Here is a 13,739-nt window from a genome sequence, read left to right as displayed (position 1 = left end):
GCAACTTTATGGCCGGTTGGCGATAAGAGAAAAGGGCATTCTGATTCTGATCTGACCTTTTCTTAGATAGGGGTAGGTGGAAGATTAGGGAAAGTAGGGGAAAGAACATACTAGCCACAAGGAGAGCCATGCACAATCTCCTATGGACTACATTTATATTGGCAAACTGCAAACACTTTCTCCAAACTGCAGGCACATTTTGAGTCCCAACCATGTGTGTGGCTCACAAAGCAATTTGTAGTCATGGTTTCTTTTACAAAATGATGATGTTTAAGAACATCATGTAATTAGATCAAAGGAAAACAGTGTTTATTCTATGAGCTGAGGAGAGATTGCATATCTGAGTTCTAATTAACACAGCGGTAGATTCACTAATGCCAAGGGTCTGTCGTTAAGGAAGACATTAAGGCAGTTCCACAGGTAACATCTTGGAAGGAGCTTCTTTTTAGCAGTGGTTCATTGGGCATACACAGATAGCAATTAAAGCAGAATCCAGTCTGATGAAATGTGTACTCAGTTACTGGGTTTTCTGATTGCAAACCCACAGTTGGGAGAAAATAGTGATTTTCTCAACGAATATGTGCAATGAGGCCTCTGGAAATACCCAGGTATTCACAGATACAAGTATTAGACTAAGCATTTTAAGAAAGTACAAATGGCAGCAGGCTTAAAAGAGGAAAGCTCTATTTTCAGTGCTAGTTCACAACTGACTTAATCAGAGCCCTTGAGAGCTGGAGTCACAAAAGGCTGAAACGGGAATTCTTGCTCCACATTATCCTTTTCTTCCTCCCCAGAGTTAAGGCCTTGGTTGTAATGCTAATTATGAAAAAAAACATTTCCTTGGGAACCTATAGGCTTTCACCTTGTCCCAGGCCCAGGGAGATTAAAATGTTATGACAGTTTTGAAGTTCCTTGCTGGTAAAGCTCCATGATCCTGTGAAAAGTCTCAAAGGAGATTAATTAGTGAAAAAAAAAAAAAAGAGAGAGAGAGAGAACTTCACCTTGTACCTCAAAGTTCAAGGCTAGAGTAGAACATTAACATTAGTCACTTCAGCGTGACAGAAATGCTACATATTCCTGCTGCCAAAATTCCTCAGTCCGTTCTTGATAACACATTAAACACACACACACCCCCACCTCACTTTCTGCAGAGCATAGTTCCTTTCTGATGTTTCTTTATGTGGGAGACAGGTAAATAAGAGAAAAGAGTTTCAAAGTGGATGAAACAGGCTGTATTTAAGAACTTGAATCCACTAGCGAAAGGCATACACCTAGATACAGCACAGCTCTGACCTCTGTAAGTTTGGACACGAACCCACACTAAACCCACTTTCAGCTCCTGCCTTTGCCTCCACTCCCCAGCTGCGCACCTCGCCCCTTCCCTCCCTTTACTCTTGTTTGTTGTTACCTTCCTTCTTTTGAAGGAAGCCCGACTTTGGGACGATTTTCCATCTCTATCTGCTTCTCTTGGCTCTATGACTGATAATTGAAAGGGCTGCAGGGACCATCACATGGATAATGTAGCTTTGGGAGGCTCTAATGCAGGCATCTGGGCTGGGCAAAAAGAATCTCAGAAGATCCACTTGCTGTCTGCTGTTTTATCTTGCTGTAAGATAAGGAAAAGTATCTTACAGCAAAGTGGTTCCCATTTTAAAATGGGGGTTACTGAGGCTAGAACCTGAACAGAGTCGGCCTAGGCATTCCCTTCCTTCCTTCACCTTGCTCCTCCCCTGCCCCCCACCATTCTCTCCTCCCTCCAATTCTGTTTCCTCTCTTGCTTAGTCAGTGCAGAATCTTTCAAGAGCAAATTCTCAGCTAGCTCTCTGCCCTTCTGCCTTCCACCCCTGAGCTGATCACCAATAGGGTCCTGAGGCAGACTGCATTGTAACAAGGGATATTTGAAGGTTTTAATTTCTAGGGGTGACAAGCTGGTGGGTGAGGGCCTTCTGAGTTCCCAGGATCTTTCCCCAGTAGGAACTACCTTGGGACGAATGTGGACAAGTTCTCCCTGGAAAAGGCAGTTGTTCCAAAAGCCTGTTCTAGGGCTTCGCTCCATCTCCAGCATAAGTGTGTATGTCTTTTTTTTTTTTTTTTTTTTAACAGAAGATTGACCACAGTTACCAACGTGAAATTTCTTTGTCTTCATTTGCTTTTTGAAATCAGAGCAATTTCTTAGAGATTTGATCAAGCAGCTGCTGTTTTCATAAAATATGACATTTTTTTTTCTAGGTACAACATTTTTTTTCCAGATTGGTTTAAAATAAGGAACAAGGCTGGGAGTGCAGTGATAGGGGTTCTTTATCTGCCACTGGATAGCTGTGTGACCTTGAGCAAGTCACATGCATCCATTCTACAAACGTGAATGCCTGCTCTGTCTGGGCACTGGGACAGTGATGAGGAAGGCACAGAAATTGATGATTACAATTTTCCCCAAAGGAGGTTTGTCCAAGAAGCCCAAGAGAAGAGAGGAAAGAACCTCTAAATCTGTTTGGAGAATGGGAGAAGCTTTGCAAAACAGGCAGAACTTCAGCTCCCGCTCTGTGAAATACCTTTTCAATTGCACTGCCCCACAGCTTTGTGAGAGCACCTTTTGCATCTAAAAATTACACATTTCATTTCTATTAGTGGTGATTCCTACAATTTGGTCATAGATGTGTGACTTTCTAAGTCTAAAGTTGACAAATATCTACCTGTAAAATAAAAGAAAGACTTTAGAATGCTCTCAGCCAATAATCTCTATCTTGTTTTAATTCCATTCTATTCTAGAACCACAAAATCAATCATTACCATGATGTTGCTTCTTATAATTTAGGCAAGTTTAAATGTATCTTCATTTCACTGATTTCATTACCTACTCCACCTTTTTGCATTTCACTCCTTCCTTTTGAGTTTAATTTTGTTCTTCCTGAATTGCATGAATTAGGAGGGTCCGCTGGGGACTTCTCAGTTATTATTTTAATGACAGTTTAGCGTAGAATTTTAGTTTGACTTCCATTTGATCCATCCTACAACCCCATTGCTAGGTATCTACCCAGAAGAAAATAAATTATTTTACGACAAGGACATTTTCACTAGAATGTATACTGCAGCTCAATTCATAATTGCCAAGATGTGAAATCAATCCAAGTGCCCATCAACCCATGAATGGATTAATAAACTATAGTATATATATACCATGGAGTACTATTCAGCCATAAGAAAAGATGGGGACTTTGCGTCTTTTGTGTTTACCTGGATGGAGTTGAAACACATTCTTCTTAGTAAAGTATCACAAGAGTGGAAAAGCAAGTATCCAACGTACTCAATGCTAATATGAAACCAATATATAAACATACACATACACACACATACACACACGAAAGAAAAACATAAGTATAGTCTAGTGAGGGGGAGGGGAGAGGTGGGAGAGAAGAAGGGGGAGGGGAGAGGCGGGAGGGAGGGGTGATTGGCAGGATGCCACCTAATGTGTACGATGGGAGGATGTTCAGCACGTCCCCTGGGTGAAGGGCTCAACTACAACTTGAACTTTGCCTTAGAAATAAAAACAATGTAACCCAAACATTTGCACCCTTATATTAATCTGAAATTTTGAAAAAAGAATTTTAGGTTGATAAATGTCTCCTTTCAGCACCCTGAAGATGTAAGCGCATTGTCTTCTGACTTACAGTGTTGCTCATATCAATGTATTTATTGTTCATCTGGGGTGATCTGACTTTTGTTTATTATTTGATATTCTGCTATTTCACTCATATGTGCAGGAGTGAATTTATTTTCATTCATCTTAATCAGGACTTCGCTTTCTGTATCTGATGATTTTGGTGTTTCAAAAATTTTAGAAAATTCTTAGTCATTGTATCTTCAAATATTCCCCCTTCCCCATTTTTTCTATATTTCCTTCTGAAACTTCTATTAGATTTCTTTTCCTCTTGTCTCTTCATTTCTCTAAGTATTTTCATCTGTTCATCTTTTCAGGGTTCATGTTCAGATCTATCTTCCGGTTTGATAATGTTTATGATACTTACTTTGTTCTTCTTAATCTGTGTCTTGAGTTGTCAATGTTAGTGAATGTAGTTTTCATTTCTTTTTTTTTTTTTTTTGGCCGGGGCAGGGTTTGAACCTGCCACCTCCGGCATATGGGACCGGCGCCCTACTGCTTGAGCCACAGGCGCTGCCCGTATTTTTCATTTCTAAACATTGTATTTCTTCAGTGATCTTTGCAGTTTTACTTCTCTCCTATTGTTTTTGTATTTTTTATGTCTTTCATTATTTCAAACATGCCCTTTTTATTGTCTGTGTTGAAATCCCAGGCATCAATCATGCTTTTTGTGGTGTCTGCTGACTCCTGCTCATGGTAGCTTGAGTGTTTCATAAATATAGATTGTGAATTCATATACAAGGAGCGTTCATCTGTGAGGATCCAGTGCCTTCTGGATTGAGGGGTGTGGTCCTTCAGCAAGGTTTGACATTTACATAACCCTGCCAAATGCCCCAGGGGTAGAAAGCTGGGATCCATTTTGACATGACTTGTTCAGATGGGGGGTTCTTCAGCCATAAGAGAAAAGCCCCAAATGCCTGTGGGGAAGACTCTTGATTATGAGTTATCTGAGGAGAGCTCCCCCTTCCTCATTCCGAACCCTGACTGAAACGAACAAACTACTTTACTATCTCCTTGTCAAGAGCTGGGTTCATTGAAGGACCTCCCAAGTGTTGAAAACGGAGTCCTTCAAGAGTCCCCCGTGACTCAGTTCCGACACTCAGCCTTATGTGGTCCCAGGGCCTCAGCCGCTGTCTCCGCGTGAGCATTAGCTCACCACATCCTGACCCCCCCTCTGACTCCTGCTCCTTTCCAGGACCACCACGGTTTACCTCCTCTGCATGCTCTGGTTTTCAGTTATCTTGACTGTTTTAGCTCCGGGACATTTCTCCTACTATCTTGCAGACTCAGCTAGGCCTTTACAAATATAGCTTTGGTATAATTTAAAAGTATAGTTTTTAGTATAAAATAGTTTGGTATGATCTGTCCAGCATTTCTAGGGTTTTATAATGGGAGAATCTGTATTTTTCTGTATTGTTAGAAATGTACATCCTGGGCGGCACCTGTGGCTCAGTGAGTAGGGCGCCGGCCCCATATACCGAGGGTGGCGGGTTCAAACCCAGCCCCGGCCAAACTGCAACCAAAAAACAGCTGGGCGTTGTGGCAGGTGCCTGTAGTCACAGCTGCTCGGGAGGCTGAGGCAAGAGAATTGCATAAGCCCAAGAGCTGGAGTTTGCTGTGATCTGTGACGTCATGGCACTCTACTGAGGGTGGCAAAGTGAGACTCTGTCTCTACAAAAAAAAAAAAAAAAAAGAAATGTACATCCTTATAGCCCCTTGAAGAAACGGATCATGAAGGAATTTTTAACTAGGTTGAAGCTTTTATTTTTTAATGTGAAAAGGTGGCCATATCAGCTGGTTAACATGATAAGGAGAATTAACCATGGTTAATGTGCTACTAACTCAAAAACTGATAACCGGTTAACTTGAGAGAATATAGGACAAAACCAATGCCTTTTGAGGGAATAATCAAGCAGAAAACTGTACAGCTGAAGGGGGCCTTGGAGATTAAGGTGCTCATTCATTCACTTTCAGCTGTTTAACTCATGCTTGTGCTGCACTGCTGGGCTTGCAGTTCCTACTGTGGTAAAGCTCATCTTCTGCAACACACAGTGAATAGTAAACAAATGACTAAGTAACACAGTGTTAGGTTAGGTAGGTAGTTAAACATGAGCAAGGCGATTAATGAATGCAGTTAGGCTATTTAGGACCTGCATGGGTCAGGCTGACCTGGGCTATCATGGGAACAGGGATAACAGAGAACTTGCAGGTGGATTACCTTGAGATAGAGGCTAATTGATGTCTCAGGGACTTTCTAACATGGACAGATGTGGTCATACTGACTTGGGTTGTTTTGGGAACAACATGATTATGATCCTGAGAAGCTTCTAAGAAGCAACTGGTACTCCTCAAAAGTTGTGTATAAAATCCAAGCACTGAGCTCTCCGTGATGCCTGCAGTCACTAGGACAGAGCGGCTTGCTTTACTAGTCATTAAAATAAATCAGACTCTCTCTTTCTTGCTAAACTCCTGCTTGTTCTATTCAATTATTTCCACAACTTCCTTGAGCAGTCACCATGTTGCCCTAACAATAGTAGTAGACGGTGATAAAGGTTGCAGAAAAATTAACAAAGGACTATAGGATGAAGACTGGGAAACAGCAGCGTCCATGAAGGAGTAACAATTGGGCTGAATCCTAAACAATGAGAAGAAGCCAGCAGAGAGAAAAGTAGGGGGAGCTCCTATGCAGGAAGGCGGTCGGCGATTCAGGTGGTGGAGAATTTGGGAACCTGGGTTAGAAGCCGGTGAGAGAGGGTCCCAAGAACATGGAAACCAACTTGCCAGAGCTGACCCTGGTTAGAGATCTGCTCATAACTTCTCTATTCTTCAACCCCCAGACTCTCACATGCCACTAATCCCCTTGCCAGCTGTCCTGTTCGGCCTTGCCTTTAAGCAAGCTGTTATCTACCACATCAAACACATCTGAGTGCCTGCAGGAGCCATAGGAATACCTGGAGCACCTGCTTCTGGGGTAGTTTTGATCTCTTGCTATAAATCCTCAGAGCCTCTGTAATTAATTAGACTATGCGTTCTTAACACCTGTCGTAATTCTGCCTGTGGTCACTCAAATAACCACTAATTATGTTCTGGTGTGATAAATTAAACATTTGCTATTATGGTTTTATTAAACAAAGGAAGTGCTTGATATGTTGATATAAAAATCTCTAGCTTTAATTGTAAAATTCCAATGTTTCTGTATAGATCCACATAGCTCTGCTTCAAATTTACAACAACAAACACATAAATATATGTATATACATGTATTTATATTATGGTCTTACAAGAAGAAAACTATTTGAATTTTATTGACTTTTCTTTCTCTTATAAGATTACCAACTAATAACTGCATGCTCCTAATAGTTTCAAAATTATTATTTACTTGATTTCACATTCTTGTCACAATAATCATGTGCAGAAAGTAGTATTATTTCCTTTCTTTTATAAATGATTAGAAAAGCAATTCCAGAAAAGGGACTGATTTGTCCATGGTATCACAACAAAAAATATTACTGAACACAGATTAACAGATAAAATGTGAAGATGAAGGGTAAAATGTCCATCTCTGTTCTAAGGGAATAGCACTAACATTTGCACATTAATTTGCATGAATTCAACATTTTCAATAGCTATGTAATTTCCTGCCATTAGGCTGTGCATGTTTTCTTTTAAAATAAACGTTCATTGACTAAGGATCATCACTGAATGCAATACCAAAATTAAAATCTCCTTTTTTATCCTTATAATATATGATTTTACTTTTTTTTGCCTTGTTGTTTTGAAGGGCTTTTCACAGGAAGTCAGTATCTTTATGAATTCTAGGAAGGCATATTATTTCTGAGACCTTAATCACATTAGATGAAGTTATTTCCATTAATCCTTTGTATAGCAACTGAAAATAGACCTGGAGTGAACGTTGAAAGCATTAAGCTTTGACATGAGAAATGTTCAGTAGGAGGAGAACTCAGCATAGTTATATTTTCCCAAAGCACCAGCTTAATTTAATCTCAGAGCCACAGAGTGGTTCTTCGCAATATTAGGATTTGCTGAGTGACTTTTCTCAGTAATGGTGTTGCCTCTGCCCATCCTGTCAAATTCTTTCCAGTCTCCTTTTAAGGACAAGCTGAAAACACAAACTCAGAACTGAAAAGCTTTCTCATGTACAGGCAATCCCCAGGTTATGAGCGAGATAGATTCTGTAGCTTTGTTCTTAAATTGGATTTGTATGCAAGCTGGAAGAGGTACATTTACCTACTACCTGTAATAGCCTCTGTTCATAAGTACGAGTCACACACCAGTCAGATGTTTGTAACTTGAGGACTCCCTTTATCCACACTGCATTTTAAGTGTTGTTTTACTTGCTCTGGTTAAGGCTCTTCTAGTCCTTGATGGCAACATACTCAGTTTTTTTTCTTTTGATAAGGTTGATACCAGTAACATATTCAGTTCTATGCTAGCTGCCTACAAAACACATCAGTCAGGAGAATAAACTTTTACAGAATCACACACATCTGGTTTCTAACCTTCCTTGAATAGCTAAACTCCGGGAGTTACAAACAACTGAAAAGGGAAAATAGCTCTTGGAAGCAAAATAATAATCAGAAATACAAGGCCCTCCAATCATTCTATCCATCAAAATCCTGGCCATTGCCACTTGATTGTACACAATTTTGCGACAAAGTTTTATATCACATGTTTTGTTTCATCAAATCCTCACAACTCCCCAGTGAGCCTGGTACCTCTATGAGCTCCCCCCCCCCTTTTTTTTTTACAGATAAGGAAACAGAGGTGTAGAGAAGGTAAGTGCCTCAGCCAAAGTCACACAGTCAGGGAGGGAGGGGGCAGGAGTTGAATCCAGACAGTCTCACTGGGGCCTGACTGCTTAATTACCAGTAAATGGAATGTTGCTTGCTTGTGCTTTGCATGCAGAGCCCTGCTCTAGATGTGTTCTCGGGGCTCTTACATCCTAGCCAGGAAGTCATGAGTCTGGGAGAAGGAGGCATGATGCAAAGTCCGAAGTCCTTTGTCTCCTCCTCATAGCCCTTTATTGTGTGATTCAACTTAGTTTCTAACCTCATCAAGGCCTACACCCTACAATTCTCCACTTGAACCTGGACTCACCATGTGTCTAGAGAAGCTCCCACCTCGCCTTTGTTTACATGACCATAAAACATTCTTCTCCATCCTCCACACAGGTCAGCTTTTCTCCAGGTGAACCCTAACCACTGTCCCCGGAGCACTCCTTACACTTGAACTCACAGCATTTCTTCTCTCCTTTCAGTACAACCGCTGTGTGCCACGTGTTCTATATGCTTTAGGTCTACCTCTGACGCAAGCTTGGAAAGACACTGGAAAACAAAGAGGCCTCAAGGCAGGAGTGTGCTAAGCGTGTGCCAGATCACAGGGAGGCCTGCGGTGTCTAAGAGAGATTTGTCAGCCCCCTCAGAGCGCGACTGAGTGGTGCCAGCGTCAAGGCCGGCGTTCTTTCCTTCTCTAGCCTCTCTCTGGTGACTCCACTCGCAGGCTTGTCTAGTGGAATGGTGTCTATTTGAGCTGTTGTAACAACATACCACACACTGTAGCTTACAAACAACAGATGCATACCTTCTTGTGGTTTTGGAGGCTGGGAAGTTCCCAGTCCAGGTGTCAAGCAGCTCAGAGTCTGGTGAGAGCCCACTTTCTAGTTCGTGGTGGTGCCCTCTCTCTGCATTCTCATGGGCTGCAGGAGAAAGGCAGTTCTCTGGGGTCCCGTTCAGAAGAGCGTTAATGGGGACAGTTCTATGGGGTCCCGAGGGCACTGCCTTCATGACATGACCCTAATGCCATCACCTTGGGGGTTAGAATTTAAACATATGAATTTTAGGAGGACATAAACATTCAGATCACAGTGGTGGTTTTTCAGAATCCCATCACTCTAATTTTTCAATAGTGCATGTGACCAAAATTGGACACAGCTGCCATTGTAGTCACATAACCTTGACATATATGATATAACATTGGCAGAACTAAAAGGAAAAATGGACAAACCCATGAAGATAACAGGAGATTTTAACACCTCTTTCGGTAAGGGATATAAATAGAATGAACAGACAAAAATAATAAACATGCAAGGGATGTGAACAACATGATTAACACATTTGATCTAATTGATACACACATGTTGAGAAACACACCCAACAACTTCAAAGTACAATTTTATTCAAGTGCATAAAGAACATTATCAAAAACTTGACTGTATGCTTGACCATAAATAGTCTTAATAAACATCAAAAAACTGAAATAATACAGAATATGTTTTCTGATCACATGTAATTAAACCAGTAATAAATGTCAAAATTCCGATGCTAAGACCTCACATTTTTTATAACTCAATGGATCAAACAAAATATCACAATAGAAAAAGAAGATATTTTTATTTGTTTGTTTACTTAAAGACAGGGTCTCAGGCTAGGCACATTGACTTACACCTGTAATCCTAGCACTCTGCGAGACCAACACTGGAGGATTGCTTGAGTTCAGGAGTTCAAGACCAGCCTGGACAAGAGCAAGACCCTGTCTCTACTAAAAATAGTAAAATTAACCAAGGGTGGTGAGTTCAAACCCGGCCCCGGCCAAACTGCAACAAAAAATAGCCGGGCGTTTATGGCGGGTGCCTGTGGTCCCAGCTACTGGGGAGGCTGAGGCAAGAGAATCACCTAAGCCCAGGAGCTGGAGGTTTCTGTGAGCTGTGATGGCACAGCACTGTACCAAGGGCAATAAAGTGAGACTCTGTCTCTACAAAAAAAAAAAAAAAAAAAAAGAAAACCTCAAATTGGCGAACACCTGGTTGATCTGATGAAGGGGGGAGAGAGAGAGGAAAAAGAAGGGAGAGAGGATATACAAATAATTTCAGGAATGAAAAAAGAGTTACTCAAAAATTCTGATATGTCTGCATGAATAATCCAATGCTAATAAGTTTGAAAATTTAGATAAAATAGACAAATTCATAGGAAAATTCCAATGTGCCAAAATGGAAAATGTGAGAAATAGAAGGATTTGACTATTCTTTTATCCATTAAAGGAATTAAGTCCTTAATTAAAATATTTTCCACCTTAGATGCTTCCCTGGTGAATTTCATAAACGATTTAAAGAATAACATCAATCTTTCGCAAATCTTTTCTGAGAATAGAAAAAGAAGAAATACTTCCCAACTAATTTTGTAAGATCAACAAAACATTGATATCAAAAATCTGACAAGTATACCATGGAATACTATGCAGCCATAAAACACACGGAGACTTTACATCTTTTACGTTTACCTGGATGGAGTTGAAACATATTCTTCTTAGTAAAGTATCTCAAGAATGGAATAAAAAGTATCAATGTACTAAATACTATTAGAAACCAATATATAATCACTTACACATTCATAGGAATGATAAAAACAAATAGAGTCCAGAAAGAAGGGGGGGGTGGAAGGTGATTAGAGGGAGGGTGTTTGGTGAGCTCTCACCTAACGCAAGGGTGCATTTCAAAGCAACTAAGACTATATTATAAATATCTTACCACAAAAATAGGTAAGTGAAGTGATGGTATGTTAATTAGTTTTATTAAAGCATTCCACATTGTATATCAAATAACCACATTGTATCTCATAAGTGTATACAGTTATGATTTAATAAAAATTAAATTAAAAAAAGAAAAGAAATACAAAGCCACTTCCTCTTAGGAACATATATGCAAGAAAATTCTATCACTCACTCAATCAATCGTGTTTGGTGATAGATAAAAGGAATAATACATCATTCCATGCTAGGTTTATTTCAGAAATGGAAATTTGGCTTTAAATTAAAAAATCGATCTTTTTCACTGTGTTACTAGAACAAAAGAAAAAATCGGATGACTATCTTAATAGATACAGAAAAATCTTTTTGTAAAAGTCAACATTCATTTATAATAAGAAACTCTTGCTTTCCCAAAGCTATCTAGGAAAAACTATACTTAAGTAGTGAAAACTTTTTTTCTAACATCTCCGGGAACAAGGCAAGGACAGTTGCTCCTATCCCACATTATACCGGAGATTCCTGTCAGTGCAACAAGATAAGAAAAAGAGAAAGAAATGCTATTAGAGGATTGTAAAATAAAAAGTAAATCTGTTATTATTCATACATCATTGCATATATAGAAAAATTCAAAAGGCCTACAGATTAAACCATTAGAATTAATAGGAGAATTTTTTTTTGTTTTTGAGACAGAGTCTCAAGCTGTGTCCCTGGGTAGAGCACTGTGACATCACAGCTCATAGCAACCTGCAACTCTCGGGCTTAAGAGATTCTCTTGCCTCGCCCTCCCAAGTAGCTGGGACTATAGGTGCCCGCCACAAAGCCCAGCTATTTTTTTTCTTTTTTTTTTTTTTGGTTGTAGTTGTCATCATTGTATTTTGGCGGGCCCAGGCTGGATTCGAACTCTCCATCTCCCGTGTATGGCTGGCGCCCTAGCCGCTTGAGCTACAGGCACCGAGCCTTAATAGGAGAATTTAACAAGGTTACTGAAAACATAGTCAATAGACAAAGTTGTGCATTTAGTTTCTACACGTCATTAAGTTTCTATATATTAGTAATACATATTTGGAAAATATAATTTTAAACATAATACCATTTATCAACAGCATATGAAAATCATGTGTCTAAGAATGAATCTAAAAAAGTGTGCAGGATCCATACACAGAAATATATAAAACATTAATGGCAAAAATTGAAAAATATCTGACTAAATGGATGGATATACTATGTTCAGGAGATAGATTAATATTATAAAAAAGCTGGCAGGCAAGGAGCAGTAGCTCATGCCTATAATCCCAGCACTTTGGAATTACAGATGTGAGGCCACAAGTTCCAGACCAGCCTGAGCAAATGTAGTAAGACCCAGTCTCTAAAAAAGAAAAGAAAAAAGTTAGGTTTTATTACCACTTCAAAAAGAAATAGTGACTTAAATAAGCAGCAGTTCTATCATTGCTCCTGACTCTCTGAGTAGCTAGGGCTCAGCTGAACCATTCTTCTGCTGGCAATTGTCTTATTGCAAATGATCCCTGAGGATCATCCAGAAGATAACTGTCCACAAATAGATAATTCTATCATTGTTCATGATTTTGCAGACTGACTGGGCCTTAGCTGGACAGTTCTGCTGCTTTCACTTGGGGTCACTCATGCAGCTATAGTTAGATGGCTTCACTTCCTGTCTGACACCTTGGCGGGGAGCACTGGGAGGCTGGGCTGAGTAGGGATGCAGGGGTGACGGGGCTTCTTTCTTTTTCCATGTAGACCAGGACTTTTCCCTTTCTACATGACTTTTCCATAGGGATCTTTCCAGGAGGGGGCTTATATGGCAGCTTGAGTATCCCAAAAGTGCAAAAATGGAAGCTACCTGGCCTTCTTAAGAGTTGTGCCCACAACTGGCATGATGTTACTTCTGCACAGTCTAACAGTTAGTCTAACAGTTAGTCACAGAGTTAACCCAGATTTGATGTGGGCATGGACTACACAAGGGCTTGAATAGCAGGAGGTGTGGTTTGCAGAGAGCCGTCTTGGGAAGTTAGCTTGCAGGTTCCCTTTCTGGTCTGTGATGACATACATTCTTCACAGGTGAAATACATGGATATTTACCTCCCTTTAGACTCCTGAAGCCTCAACCCTTTATGCCATCAGCTCCAAGTTCAATATTTCATCATCTAAATCATATTCAAATACAAATGGGTCTCTTCAGACATGTTCCCTCTTGTACAATTCCTTGGCTACAGTTCCTTGGGCGAAGATACTGAATTATGCAGATTGTGAATTAAAAAGATGAGTTTTCTCCCACCCCACTCCAACACACACACACACACACACACACCATACATTCTTAAGATAGGGATAGGATAAACAAAATGGACACTTGCATTCTTTTTTTTTGAGACAGCGTTTTACTATGTTGCCTGTGGTAGAGTGCTGTGGCATCACAGCTCACAGCAACCTCCAACTCTTGGGCTTAAGTGATTCTCTTGCCTCGGCCTCCCAAGAAGCTGGGACTACAGGCACCTGCCACAATGCCTGGCTATTTTTTGTTGCA

The sequence above is a fragment of the Nycticebus coucang genome, chromosome 9 (assembly GCF_027406575.1).
Source record: "Nycticebus coucang isolate mNycCou1 chromosome 9, mNycCou1.pri, whole genome shotgun sequence".
In the NCBI taxonomy this organism is placed as follows: domain Eukaryota; kingdom Metazoa; phylum Chordata; class Mammalia; order Primates; family Lorisidae; genus Nycticebus; species Nycticebus coucang.
Note: the sequence above shows the minus strand (reverse complement) of the source record.